Here is a 15,274-nt window from a genome sequence, read left to right on the forward strand (position 1 = left end):
ACAGGGGCCTAACTTATCTATGGTAAAACACAGGGGGGCCTAATTTATCTATGGTAAAACACAGGGGGGCCTAACTTATCTATGGTAAAACACAGGGGGGCCTAACTTATCTATGGTAAAACACAGGGGGCCTAATTTATCTATGGTAAAACACAGGGGGCCTAACCAGGGCCGGCCCTAGGATAGATGGCGCCCTTTGCAAAATGATCTTTCGGCGCCCCACCCCATGCACCAGTCCTCTGGAATGCGCTACCCCAATCAGATTAATTCCCAATATCCACAGTTTTAAATGTGCCCTGAAAACACATCTATTTAGACTGGCCTATAACATTCCCTAATCTGACTCCTTTCCATGGCCCTCCTTTTAGATTAGTCATCAGAATAAGATTCCCTCACACTCCTTCTCTTCATGTCAGTCATACACGGAGACTGGCTGGTGACAGGCTCATGCAGCTTTATGTTACCACCCCATGTGTATAAAAATGGCCGGACTATTGTACAGAACAAACTGTTAAACGTTGTGTCTCCTTTATTTCCTCATAGATTGTAAGCTCTTGCGAGCAGGGTCCTCACTCCTCAGGTTTGAATTGTAAATTAACTTTGTCACTATGTAATGTCTGATATTGTTTGTTTCATGTTCCCTCTAAATTGTAAAGTGCTGCGTAATATGTTGGCGCTACATAAATAAAGATTATTATTTATTATTATTATTATTATTATTATTATTTATTATTATTATTTATTATTATTAGTATTTTGTCCTCTAATTGTGCCCACAGTATTTTGCCCCCTGTAGTACCTCTACACAGTATAATGTCCGCGTAGTGGCCCTACACAGTATAGTGCCCCCCCCTGTAGATTTTGCCATATAGCCTCCCTCTAGACAGTGCCATAATCCCCCACCGCCTTTTTGCTTTTTGTAGATCGTGCCATACAGCCCCCCACCTCCCCCTTGTAGACAGTGCCAGACAGTCCCCCACCTCCCCCTTGTAGACCGTGTCCCCAAACAAAAACAAAAATTGTACTCACCTAGGCCCCGTTCCCATGATGTACTGAGCTGCTCCACGATGGGATCCTGTGGCCTAGTACAGAGTTTCTCAACCTTTTCGGACTCGAGGCAGCACTGGAAAAATAAAATTTCCTCAGGGCCCCCCTACCAAAAATTGTTTTGAGAAAGACAGAAAAAAGGCTGAGAACAAGCACTACACTCGTAGGGTTTGTTCACACACGTTTTTTGTAAGGCAAAAAAATCTGCCTCAAAATTTCTTCAGGAACTAACAGCGTTGTTTGACCTTGTTTTTGTGTTTTTTCTTAAGCTGTTGAAGCGAATGCAAAAAACGCAGAAAAAAAGCTCCAAACGAGCGCCGCAGGTATTTTCTGCCTCCTATTAATTTAAAAAAGAAACCACTTGAAGACCATCAGCCCCCCACTCACAGTAAAATGACCATCAGCCCCCCACTCACAGATTACCCCTGTAGGTAGCGCCACACAGCCCCTTGTAGGTAGCGCCACACAGCCCCTTGTGGGTAGCGCCACACAGCCCCTTGTGGGTTGCACCACACAGCCCCTTGTAGGAAAGACCACGCAGCCCCCTTGTGGGTAGCGCCACACAGCCCCTTGTGGGTAGCGCCACACAGCCCCTTGTGGGTAGCGCCACACAGCCCCTTGTGGGTAGCGCCACACAGCCCCTTGTAGATAGCACCACACAGCCCCCTTGTGAGTAGCGCCACACAGCCCCTTGTGGGTAGCGCCACACAGCCCCTTGTGGGTAGTTCCACACAGCCCCTTGTGGGTAGCGCCACACAGCCCCTTGTAGGTAGCACCACACAGCCCCCTTGTGGGTAGCGCCACACAGCTCCTTGTAGATAGCGCCACACAGCCCCCTTGTAGATAGCGCTACACAGCCCCCTGTAGGGAGTGCCACACAGCCCCATGTAGGGAGTGCCGCACAGCTCCCTGTAGGGAGTGCCGCACAGCCCCTTTTGGGTAGTGCCACACAGCCCCTTGTGGGTAGCGCCACACAGCCCCTTGTAGATAGCACCACACAGCCCCCTTGTGGGTAGCGCCACACAGCCCCTTGTGGGTAGCGCCACACAGCCCCTTGTGGGTAGTGCCACACAGCCCCTTGTGGGTAGCGCCACACAGCCCCTTGTAGGTAGCACCAAACAGCCCCCTTGTGGGTAGCGCCACACAGCTCCTTGTAGATAGCGCTACACAGCCCCCTGTAGGGAGTGCCACAAAGCCCCCTGTAGGGAGTGCCGCACAGCCCCCTGTAGGGAGTGCCGCACAGCCCCCTGTAGGGAGTGCCGCACAGCCCCCTGGTAGGAAGTTCCGCACAGCCCCCTGGTAGGAAGTGCCGCACAGCCCCCTGCTAAGGAGTGCCGCACAGCCCCCCTGCTAGGGAGTGCCGCACAGCCCCCTGCTAGTGAGTGCCGCACAGCCCCCTGGTAGGGAGTGCCACACAGCCCCCTGGTAGGTAGTGCCACACTGCCCACAGCCCCCCTGTAAGTAGTGCAAGGACTACGAAATGACCCTGATAGCTGGCGGGCAATAGACATTCAAAAAAGGACAACTGTGCAGGAGCACACAAAATACAGCCCCCTGTAGGGAGTGCCGCACAGCTCCCTTTAGGGAGTGCCGCACAGCCCCTTTTGGGTAGTGCCACACAGCCCCTTGTGGGTAGCGCCACACAGCCCCTTGTAGATAGCACCACACAGCCCCCTTGTGGGTAGCGCCACACAGCCCCTTGTGGGTAGCGCCACACAGCCCCTTGTGGGTAGCGCCACACAGCCCCTTGTGGGTAGCGCCACACAGCTCCTTGTAGATAGCGCTACACAGCCCCCTGTAGGGAGTGCCACACAGCCCCCTGTAGGGAGTGCCGCACAGCCCCCTGTAGGGAGTGCCGCACAGCCCCCTGTAGGGAGTGCCGCACAGCCCCCTGGTAGGAAGTTCCGCACAGCCCCCTGGTAGGAAGTGCCGCACAGCCCCCTGCTAAGGAGTGCCGCACAGCCCCCCTGCTAGGGAGTGCCGCACAGCCCCCTGCTAGGGAGTGCCGCACAGCCCCCTGGTAGGGAGTGCCACACAGCCCCCTGGTAGGTAGTGCCACACTGCCCACAGCCCCCCTGTAAGTAGTGCAAGGACTACGAAATGACCCTGATAGCTGGCGGGCAATAGACATTCAAAAAAGGACAACTGTGCAGGAGCACACAAAATACCCAGCATTCCCAGCTATCAAATAAATGTGTGGAAATAAAAGAAGATATAACTTTTATTTAGTCTAGCTAAAGGATTAATCCTTTTAGCTAGATTAAATAATAGTTATATCTTAGTTTATTTCCACAGATTTATTTGATAGCCGGGAAAGCTGGGTATTTTGTGTGCTCCCGCACAGTTGTCCTTTTTTGTAGGTAGTGCCACACAGCCCACAGCCCCCCTGTAGATAGCAACCCCCCCCCCACTTTCCAGTATAGATAGCGCCACAGTAGTTCCCTGAAGGAGCGGAATCCCTGTGTGGCTGGGGATTCCGCTCCTGGAGCGCTGCTTGGTGCTTCTGTCCATATATGGACAGTGACATCAGGGGAAACTCCTGAAGCGGAATCCCCGGTCACAGCATGGCTCACGCTGTGACCGTCGATTCCACTCCAGGAGAAGCTCCTGTCGTCTGTGTCCATGACGTCATTGGCTTCTCCTGGAGTGGAATAACTGGTCATAACGTCTGCAACGCTGTGACCGGGGATTCCGTTTCAGGAGTTTCCCCTGATGTCACTTTCCATATATGGACAGAGACTTCAAGCAGCACTCCAGGAGCGGAATCCCCAGCAGAAGGGGGATTCCGCTCCTTCAGGGAGTTACAGTGGCACAAGTAGATAGCAGAGCAGGGAGATACCTCCCTGCTCTGCTATAGTGCCGTCGCTACCGCTATAGCAGCCGCAGCAGCTGCTAGCGACGCCACCACCCTCATGCCGCTATGGCTGATACAGCGGTAGCGACGGCCACTAAGTGAAGAAGCGCCCGGGTGGAAAGGCGACTGTAGTGAGTGTGTGTATCCCCACTGCTAGTTGCAACGGCGCGTGGATACACACACCTGCTGGCGCCCCTCTTGCAGTGTGGCGGCTAGCGCCCTGTGCGACCTCCCTGGTCGAACGTATCTAAGGCCGGCCATGGGCCTAACTTACCTATGGTAAAACACAGGGTGCCTAACTTATCTATGATAAAACGCAAGGGGCCTAACTTATCTATGGTAAAACACAGGGGGCCTAACTTATCTATGGTAAAAAACAAGGGGCCTTACTTATCTATGCTAAAACACAGGGGGCCTAATTTATCTATGGTAAAACACAGGGGACATAACTTATCAATGGTAAAACAAAGGGGGCCTAACTTATCTATGGTAAAACACAGGGGGCCTAACTTATCTATGGTAAAACACAGGGGCCTAACTTTTTCTTTTTGGTGTCTAGTTTCTTCCATTTTACTGCTGCTGCCGCCGAGTAAGTTGCACCGCAAAAGGGGTCACTAAGACCATGTTCACACAGTGGATTTTCTGCAGTCAGCCAAAATATTCCTACTCCCATTCACCTCAGATCGGGCAGGACGCTTTTTTTATCCGCTAGCTGAAAAAATCAGCTAGCGGTAAAAAGAAGCATCCGCCTCCCACTGAAATAGAGATCTGCAGAACATTGCTCTCTCCTCTCTACCGCCTGACAGATACATAGTGATATATTCTGCAAATTATTATACAACTGATCTCTCTAGAGATCTGCAGATCATTACTCTGTCCTCTCTACCTCCTGACAGATACATAGTGATATATTCTGCAGATTATTACACCACTGACCTCTCCAGAGATCTGCAGAACATTGCTCCTCTAACACCTGACAGATACATAGTGATATATTCTGCAGATTATTACACCACTGACCTCTCTGGAGATCTGCAGAACATTGCTTTGTCCTCTCTACCTCCTGACATACATAGTGATATATTCTGCAGATTATTACACCACTGACCTCTCTGGTGAGCTGCAGAACATCGCTCCTCTACCTCCTGACAGATACATAGTGATATATTCTGCAGATTATTACACCACTGACCTCTCTACAGATCTGCAGATCATTGCTCCTCTACCCCCTGACAGATACATAGTGATATATGCTGCAGATTATTACACCACTGACCTCTCTATAGATCTGCAGTACATTGCTCCTCTACCTCCTGACAGATACATAGTGATATATTCTGCAGATTATTACACCACTGACCTCTCTAGAGATCTGCAGAACATTGCTCCTCTACCTCCTGACAGATACATAGTGATATAGTCTGCAGTTTATTACACCAATGACTTCTCTAGAGAACTGCAGAACATTGCTCTGTTCTCTCTACCTCCTAACAGATATATAGTGATATATTCTGCAGATTATTACACCACTGACCTCTCTAGAGATCTGCAGAACATTGCTCCTCTACCTCCTGACAGATACATAGTGATATATTCTGCAGATTATTACACCACTGCCCTCTCTGGAGATTTGAAGAACATTGCTTCTCTACCTCCTGACAGATACATAGTGATATATTCTGCAGATTATTACACCACTGACCTCTCTGGAGATCTGCAGAACATTACTCCTCTACCTCCTGACAGATACATAGTGATATATTCTGCAGATTATTACACCTCTGACCTCTCTGGAGATCTGCAGAACATTGCTCTCTCCTCTTTACTGCCTGACAGATACATAGTTATATATTCTGCAGATTATTACACCACTGACCTCTCTAGAGATCTGCAGAACATTGCTCCTCTACCTCCTGACATATACATAGTGATATATTCTGCAGATTATTACACCACTGACCTCTCTGGAGATCTGCAGAATATTGCTCTGTCCTCTCTACCTCCTGATAGATACTTATTAATATATTCTGCAGATTATTACACCTATGACTTTTCCACACCCTTATGATCCCTGTAGATAAAAGGCTCCCGGGATAAATTCCCCAATATATATATGAAAACACTGAAAATTGTAAAGAAAATATATGTTTATTCCAGAATCCAGTAGAATTGCTGTGCGGTTTTCTCCGGCCCTTTAACATGTGATGATCTGTGACATGAAGAAGAGGAGGGTCCTTCTTCACACGTGGATATGGCCGCCAGTCCACCCTTACACAGCTCAGTCCTGGATCATAAGAGAGCGTAAAACATTTTTAACATTTTTTCACAGTTGTATTCTAGAAAAGAAAAATAAATTCTGAATTAGCCCAAAAATTCACAAAACCTTCACCACAAGGAGATGAAGACGGAGCAGAAGACGTCGCACTTACCGGATCTCGCTTCTGTTCTGCGCGTCACTGGTTCTCAGCGCTGGGGAGTCTTCATGGCAAATTCAGATGGTTTAGGTGGTAAAGACCACCATGTTGGGGCGACAAAAGATGGTGAATGGGCCCCGAGTGACAGATGGAACTGAACAGGTCTCTTTCTCTCCCGGGGGTTCGGGGCCCTGATGGTAAATGGGCCCCGAGTGGCAGATGGAATTAAAATGGCCACTTTCTCTTCCGGGGGTTTGAGGCCCTGGTGGTAACAGTAACCCCTGAAAGGTCCTCCATCTCCACATCCTCTGGAAGTTGGCGTCCGCGAACTTCCTTTTTGTTTTTCTCATCCTCCATATCCTCCATCTCTATATCATCAGGAAACTGGCGTCCGCCAACCTCCATTTTCTCGTCCTCCTCCACGTCCTCCATCTCTACATCATCGGGAAATTGACGTCCGCCAACCTCCATTTTCTCTACAATCCTCATCTTGAAAAAAGTCTTCACTATCCTCCTCTTCTTCAAAGACACCTTCATGATGAGAGCCAGCAAGAGAAACCGACACCGTGGTCAATGTGTGACCCCAATTTATAGACTTGATGATGTCATAAGATGTTTACACATCCAGATTAAGAAGTGTAGAGAAATAGAATTTGCCCATATTCTAGATGACATCACAAGAAGCGTATCTCATTGAACCGGTGGCCATATAAAACGTAATATGGTACAAGAATACATACAGTAGGGTCACACTACACCCTCTGGGGAAGTCTCTATCATCTAAAAGAATTCTCAAATCAATGTGGTCAATTCCACTGGCTTTCTTAAATGTTATCGCACACATAAAACGTTCAACACGGGCATTTACATATACAGTGAAAATTACACAAAACCATTTTTTTCATAAAAAGTGGGTTTTATTTTGTACAAGTGGGAAAAAAAATACACATATATGGTATCACCACGATCGTAACGACCAGAGCAATAAAGTTAACACAGTATTTAAACAGCATGGTGAAGACCGTAAAAAATAAAAAATAAATAAAAAAAACATGGCAAAAGAGTTTTTTTTTTACCCCCCACAAAAAATATAATAAAAGTTAATCAATATATCATATGTACCCAAAAATGGTGCCATTAAAGAAAATAACAAGTCTGGCAAAAAAAAAAAGCCCTTATACAGCGATATTGACGGAACAATTAAAAAATTACGGCTTTTGGAAAGCGGAGATTCAAAAACCAATTATTTTTGTTTCAAAATATTTTTAATGTGCAACTAAAATTTATATTCACCCAACCCGGTGAATTGCACAACAAGCAGAGCAGATGAGGCCTCTTTTAGCCTTTAAGATTAACGGGCAGGAGCGGCGGCGTGATACAGTGATTGTAAGTCAGTATCCTACAAAACAGAGAACGGCAGGGGTCTCTGTCATAGGTTTCAACTAGAACCGCCTCCTGATAGGCCGTATAACCCCTAAGTCGACAAAGTCAATAGCGAGTGCAGCATCTAAGTGGTTGAGAGAAGGAGGGGGCATCATCTGTACAATAGCAGGCGATCGCGGGGGTGCCAATGGTTGCTATTGCAACTGGAGGCCTAACAATGGTCTCCTGGCCTGCCATGTACAGAAGCCTATTAGGCCCTGCCAGAATGCAGTGTATTATACCAGCTAAGAGGTGATCGGATCCTCAAGTCCCCTAGTGGGACAAAAAACGAAAAAAAATGCTTTAAAAAAAAATAAAAAAAAATTGCCACTCTCTCTTTATAAAGTCATTATTAAAAAAATATATAAACCTATACACAACTGGTATTGCCACATCCATAAATACACAAAAATAATCACATCATTTATCCTGCGCGGTAAACTTTGTAAGAAAAATATTTTAAAAAAATACAGATATTCTGTTTTTTGGTCACATCTTCTCCAAAACATTGGAATATAAAGCTACCAAAAAAATGTACCCCAAGATAGGTGCAGGCCACAAATTTTAGCTTAGGGGGGCAAGCACACAGCACTGGACCAAGAGTAGTGGCCCGTCCTTAACCTGTTTACCTCCACCTATGCTATAAAGGCGGCAGAGGTAACTGGGCTTTAAATTGTTAAAAGACGGCAGCTGGTTGTGTTTTCAGGTTGGGATTGTACACGCAAACTAATCCCGCTTCAGGCCTGTTCACACCTGCGTCAGTGTTTATGTTGAGGACTAGAACCACAAAATTACCGTCTGGTTTCCGTCATGGTGTCCGTGGTTATACCAAAAACAAAAGCGCAGCAGGCTGCGCTATGGTTTCCGGTATTTTCGTCCAGATCTGTCACAGAGCCTCCAACGCAGATGTGAATAGGCTCTTACCTGCATAGTTACTCAATACTTCCGCCACACAATGACCACATAGTGACTGAATAATATTACCATACTGTTACTGAATCAAAACCACTGAACAAAAACCAATATCACCACCTTATAGTGACCATATAGTCATAGATGCCGATCCTAAACAGGGGCTCTACAGACCATATAAGTGATTACAGTACAATGACATCCAGTGACCATATAGTGGTAGATACCAGTCCTACACAGGAACTCTACAGACCATATAAGAGATTACAGAACAGTGACATCCAGTGACCATATAGTGGTAAATACCAGTCCTACACAGGAGGGTTGTAGACCATATACAGCACAGAGACATCCAGTGACTCACAGGTGGCGTTGTAAAGGTTCTGCCAGGCACAGCTTCTTTATCAACACCCATAGGTAATCAGTCTGCACCTGCTTCTAGGTCTGTGAGACTGACTCCATCTTCCACCACTCAGGATGGCAGGCTTAGGAGTGGGAGAGCCTATCGCAGCCTGGCCAGACGGAGCTAGCTCCCGCCCTCTGTCTATTTATACCTGCCTTTCCTGTTCCTCCTTGCTTGTGAATCTTCTCTGTTGGTTTCCTGGCCCTGCTGCAGCTTCTTGTACTATTTATCCCTGCTTCGTATTGACCCTGGCTTACGGACTACTCTCCTGCTCTGCGTTTGGTACCTCGTGCTCTCCTGGTTTGACTCGGCTCGTTCACTACTCTCCTGCTCTGCGTTTGGTACCTCGTGCTCTCCTGGTTTGACTCTGCTTGTTCACTACTCTCCTGGTCTGCGTTTGGCACCTCATACTCTCCTGGTTTGACTCGGCTCGTTTACTACTCTTGTTGCTCACGGTGTTGCCTTGGGCAACTGCCCCGTTTCCCTTAGGTTCTGTGTTCCCTTGTCTGTTTGTCTGTCGTGCATTTATTGAGTGTCGGGACCGTCACCCAGTTGTACCCCTGTCGCCTAGGGCGGGTCGTTGCAAGTAGGTAGGGACTGAGTGGCGGGTAGATTAGGGCTCACTTGTCTGTTTCCCTACCCCCATCATTACATATTCACAAGTCTATATACCTAGTCTACTCTGGTCCCTGACACTACTATGGACCCCCTTGAGACCCTGGCTCAGCAAATGCAGGGTCTCTCCCTACAGGTCCAGGCCCTGGCTCAGAGGGTCAACCAGCCTGATGCTACCATGGTAGTGCCCCTCACCTCACCTCTTGAACCCCACCTCAAGTTGCCTGACCGGTTCTCAGGGGACCGGAAGACTTTTCTCTCCTTTCGGGAGAGTTGTAGGCTCTATTTTGGCTTAAAGCCCCACTCCTCAGGTACTGAGAGCCAGCGGGTGGGTATAATTATGTCCCGGCTCCTGGAGGGGCCCCAAGAATGGGCCTTCTCCTTGGCTCCCGACGCCCCTGAACTTTCCTCTGTTGATCTTTTCTTTTCTGCTCTCAGACTCATTTATGACGAGACTGACAAGACTGCCTTTGCCGAGAGTCAGCTGGTGACCTTACGTCAGGGTAAGAGACCTGTTGAGGAGTATTGTTCTGACTTTAGGAAGTGGTGCGTAGCTTCTCGGTGGAATAACCCTGCCTTAAGGTGCCAGTTTAGGTTGGGCCTGTCGAACGCCCTGAAAGACCTGCTAGTTAGCTACCCCTCTTCTGACTACCTAGACCAGGTTATGGCTTTAGCGGTACGACTTGACCGACGTCTCAGGGAACGACGACTTGAACATCTTGGTGTTTTCTCCTCTGACTCCTCCATGATGCCTCCCGAGGTTCCGTTGCTTCGTTCTTCCACGGAAGACTCGGAGGTACCTATGCAACTCGGGGCCTCCGTGTCCCCCCAACAACGTAGAGAGTTCTGCAGGTAGAATGGTCTCTGCTTCTACTGTGGGGATGACAAGCATCAAGTGAACAACTGTCCTGGCTGTAAGAATAAGCTCCTAAGTGATCATCGGGGAGGCCACTTGGGCGCACAGGTATTTCCCGTAAATATGAAACGTAATAAAATCTTGCTTCCCTTTCAGGTCTCTTTTGGTGGTAGATCTGCTACTGGCAGTGCCTTCGTGGATTCAGGGTCTTCTGCTAATATCATGTCTGTGGAATTTGCTATGTCTCTAGCTATGCCTTTGATTGATTTGCCTAAACCTGTCCCGGTAGTGGGTATCGACTCCACTCCTCTTGCTAATGGTTATTTTACACAGCATACCCCTGTTTTTGAACCCCTTGTTGGCTCCATGCATTTGGAGCAGTGCTCTGTACTGTTAATGCAGGGATTATCGTACGATTTGGTTTTAGGCCTTCCCTGGTTGCAGTTGCATAATCCCACGTTTGACTGGAATACTGGGGATCTTACCAAATGGGGTAATGAATGCTTGACGTCATGTTTTTCTGTCAATTCTATTTTCTCCCCCTGAGGAGGTGAACACGCTACCTGAGTTTGTTCAGGACTTCGCTGATGTTTTCTCTAAGGAGGCCTCCGAAGTGTTACCCCCTCATAGAGAATACGATTGCGCTATCGATTTGGTACCAGGAGCTAAGCTCCCTAAGGGTAGGATATTTAATCTCTCTTGTCCCGAACGTGAAGCCATGAGAAAGTATATCCAGGAATGCCTGGCCAAGGGTTACATTCGCCCCTCTACTTCTCCGGTAGGTGCTGGCTTCTTCTTCGTTGGGAAGAAGGATGGTGGTCTTAGGCCATGCATTGACAACCGAAACTTGAATAAGGTCACTGTGAGGAACCAGTATCCCCTTCCTTTGATTCCTGATCTCTTTAATCAGGTTCACGGGGCCCAATGGTTCTCTAAGTTTGATCTACGGGGGGCTTATAACCTTATCCGCATCAAAGAGGAGGATGAGTGGAAGACTGCGTTTAACACGCCCGAAGGTCATTTCGAATACCTCGTCATGCCCTTTGGGTTGTGTAATGCTCCCGTGGTCTTCCAGAATTTCATAAATGAGATTTTAAGAGACTATCTGGGGGTATTTCTTGTAGTGTACCTTGATGACATACTTGTGTTTTCCAAGGACTGGTCCTCCCACATTGAGCATGTCAGGAAGGTGCTCCAGGTCCTTCGGGAAAACAAACTGTTTGCGAAGACCGAAAAATGTGTGTTTGGGGTGCAGGAGATACCATTTTGGGGTCAAATCCTCACTCCTCATGAATTCCGCATGGACACCGCCAAGGTCCAGGCTGTGGCGGAATGGGTCCAACCTGCCTCCCTGAAGGCGTTACAGTGCTTCTTGGGGTTCGCTAATTATTACCGGAGATTTATTGCTAACTTCTCGGTCATCGCTAAGCCTCTTACGGATCTCACTCGCAAAGGTGCTGATCTCCTCCACTGGCCTCCTGAAGCTGTCCAGGCTTTTGAGGTCCTTAAGAAGTGCTTTATCTCGGCCCCGGTGCTGGTTCAGCCCAACCAAATGGAGCCATTTATCGTGGAAGTTGACGCATCCGAGGTGGGAGTGGGGGCTGTCTTTTCCCAGGGTACCAGGTCCCTCACCCATCTCCGTCCCTGTGCCTACTTCTCCAGGAAGTTTTCGCCCACTGAGAGTAACTATGATATTGGCAACCGCGAACTCTTAGCCATTAAATGGGCATTTGAAGAGTGGCGCCACTTCCTGGAGGGGGCTAGGCACCAGGTAACGGTCCTTACCGACCACAAGAATCTGGTGTTCCTAGAATCTGCCCGGAGGCTAAACCCGAGACAAGCTCGATGGGCGCTATTTTTTACCAGATTCAACTTTTTGGTTACCTATAGGGCTGGGTCTAAAAATATTAAGGCCGATGCACTGTCGCGTAGCTTCATGGCCAGCCCCCCTTCGGAGGAAGATCCTGCTTGTATTCTGCCTCCTGGTATAATCATTTCTTCTATTGATTCTGATTTAGTCTCAGAAATCGCGGCTGATCAAGGTTCAGCTCCCGGGAACCTTCCTGAGGACAAGCTGTTTGTTCCCCTGCAATTTCGGCTAAGCGTACTTAGGGAAAACTATGACTCCGCACTATCTGGTCATCCAGGCGTCCTGGGTACCAAACACCTCATTGCCAGAAACTATTGGTGGCCTGGGTTGCCTAAAGACGTTAAGGCCTACGTCGCCGCTTGTGAGGTTTGTGCTAGGTCCAAGACTCCCAGGTTCCGACCAGCGGGCTTACTACGTTCTTTGCCCATTCCCCAGAGACCTTGGACCCATATCTCCATGGATTTTATCACCGATTTGCCTCCATCTCAAGGCAAGTCGGTGGTGTGGGTTGTAGTAGACCGCTTTAGTAAGATGTGCCACTTTGTGCCCCTCAAGAACCTACCCAATGCCAAGACGTTAGCTACCTTGTTTGTCAAACACATCCTGCGTCTCCATGGGGTCCCTGTCAATATTGTTTCGGACAGAGGGGTACAATTTGTTTCATTGTTTTGGAGAGCCTTCTGTAAAAATTTGGAGATTGATCTGTCCTTCTCCTCTGCCTTCCATCCTGAAACTAATGGCCAAACTGAGAGGACTAATCAATCTCTAGAACAATATTTAAGGTGTTTTATCTCTAACTGTCAATATGATTGGGTCTCATTCATTCCCCTCGCCGAATTTTCCCTCAATAACCGGGTAAGTAACTCGTCAGGGGTCTCCCCCTTTTTCTGTAATTTTGGGTTTAATCCACGGTTCTCCTCCGTTTCACCTGGTAGTTCCAACAATCCCGAGGTAGAGGTCGTTCATCGGGTACTGTGCACAGTCTGGGCCCAGGTTCAGAAGAACCTAGTGGCGTCCCAGAGCGTACAAAAAACTCAGGCTGATAGAAGACGTTCTGCTAACCCCTTGTTTATGGTCGGGGATCTGGTATGGTTATCGTCTAGGAACTTGCGCCTTAAGGTCCCGTCCAAGAAATTTGCTCCCCGGTTTATTGGGCCGTATAAGGTCATTGAAGTCCTCAATCCTGTCTCCTTCCGACTGGAGTTGCCCCCATCTTTTCGAATACACGACGTGTTTCATGCCTCCCTCCTTAAACGCTGCTCCCCGTCCTTAGCTCCCTCGAGGAGACATCCTGTTCCCGTTCTCACCCCTGAGGGGGTGGAATTCGAGGTGGCCAAGATTGTGGACAGCAAGATGGTCCAAGGCTCCCTCCAGTACCTGGTCCATTGGAGAGGATACGGGCCTGAGGAGAGGACTTGGGTACCCGCCCGGGATGTTCACACTGGGGTATTGGTCAGGAAGTTCCACCTTCATTTCCCCAATAAACCAGGTCCACTTAGAAAGGGTCCGGTGGCCCCTCATAAAAGGGGGGTACTGTAAAAGATCTGCCAGGCACAGCGGGGTTAACGCCCATAGGTAATCAGTCGGCACCTGAGTCTATGCCTCTGAGTCTGACTCCAGCTTCCACCACTCAGGCTGGCAGGCTTAGGAGTGGGAGAGCCTATCGCTGCCTGGCCAGACTCAGCTAGCTCCCGCCCTCTGTCTATTTATACCTGCCTTTCCTGTTCCTCCAGTGCTTGTGATTCTTCTCGTGTGGTTTCCTGGCCCAGCTACAGCTCCTGACTTTTTGATCCTGCTCCATACTGACCCTGGCTTACTGACTACTCTTCTGCTCTGCGTTTGGTACCTCGTACACTCCTGGTTTTACTCGGCTCGTTCACCTCTCTTGTTGCTCACGGTGTTGCCGTGGGCAACTGCCCCATTTCCCTTAGCTTTGTGTACCCTTGTCTGTTTGTCCGTGGGGACCGCCGCCCAGTTGTACCCCGTCGCCTAGGGCGGGTCGTTGCAAGTAGGCAGGGACAGAGTGGCGGGTAGATTAGAGCTCACTTGTCCGTTTCCCTACCCCTATCATTACAGCAGCCTCCTGAATACAGCTGGGGTCGAAAAACATTCCGACCCCAGCTGTTTAACCCTTTGATCGCTGGGGCATGAACAAAGGGGACTCCCCTCTGCGATTGAAGACTGCGTAATCCGTCTGCAGTCAGCTGTGGGGACCTACAGAGGACCCCACGGCGGTCTGTTCAGTTTGCCTGCTGTTGTGGCACATTATGTGATGCCCTAACAGCAGCCTGTGTCATAGTGACACCGAAGATCATGTATTAGCATATAAGAGTATGCTAATACATTATAAGTGAATAATATAAATAAAGTTATCCCTTAATGGGATTAAAACAAAATATTTAACAAAAAATAAACATATTAAAAAATCTCAAAAAAAAGTCATTATTTTGCCTAAAATAAATGTTATTGCCCATACATAACATAAAAAAAAAAAATCCTACCCTTATTCGGTATCTACACGACCATAAAAACTTGAAGAATTAATTTAACAGGTTATTTAGCGTGAAACATGAACGGGATAAAAAATAAACAAAAAAGACAATGCCGAAAATCAATTTTTTCCTACATTCACGCCGTAAAAATAAATTATAGAACTTACACAGTGATTGTTTTTTACCCCCAAACTGCGCAGAAAAAAAACAAAAACAATTTCCCGCATAAAACAAGGCCTCCTACAGCCACGTCAATGAAAAAATATAAAAGAGTTATGGCTGCTGAAAAGCAGAGAGGCAAAGACGGAAAAATTTAGCTGGTCATTAAGGCCTTTTCAGGCCCGGGTATTGAGGGGTTAATAGGTCCACTATCTGATGATTTCATCATC

The sequence above is a fragment of the Rhinoderma darwinii genome, chromosome 12 (assembly GCF_050947455.1).
Source record: "Rhinoderma darwinii isolate aRhiDar2 chromosome 12, aRhiDar2.hap1, whole genome shotgun sequence".
NCBI classification, from domain to species: Eukaryota; Metazoa; Chordata; class Amphibia; order Anura; family Rhinodermatidae; genus Rhinoderma; species Rhinoderma darwinii.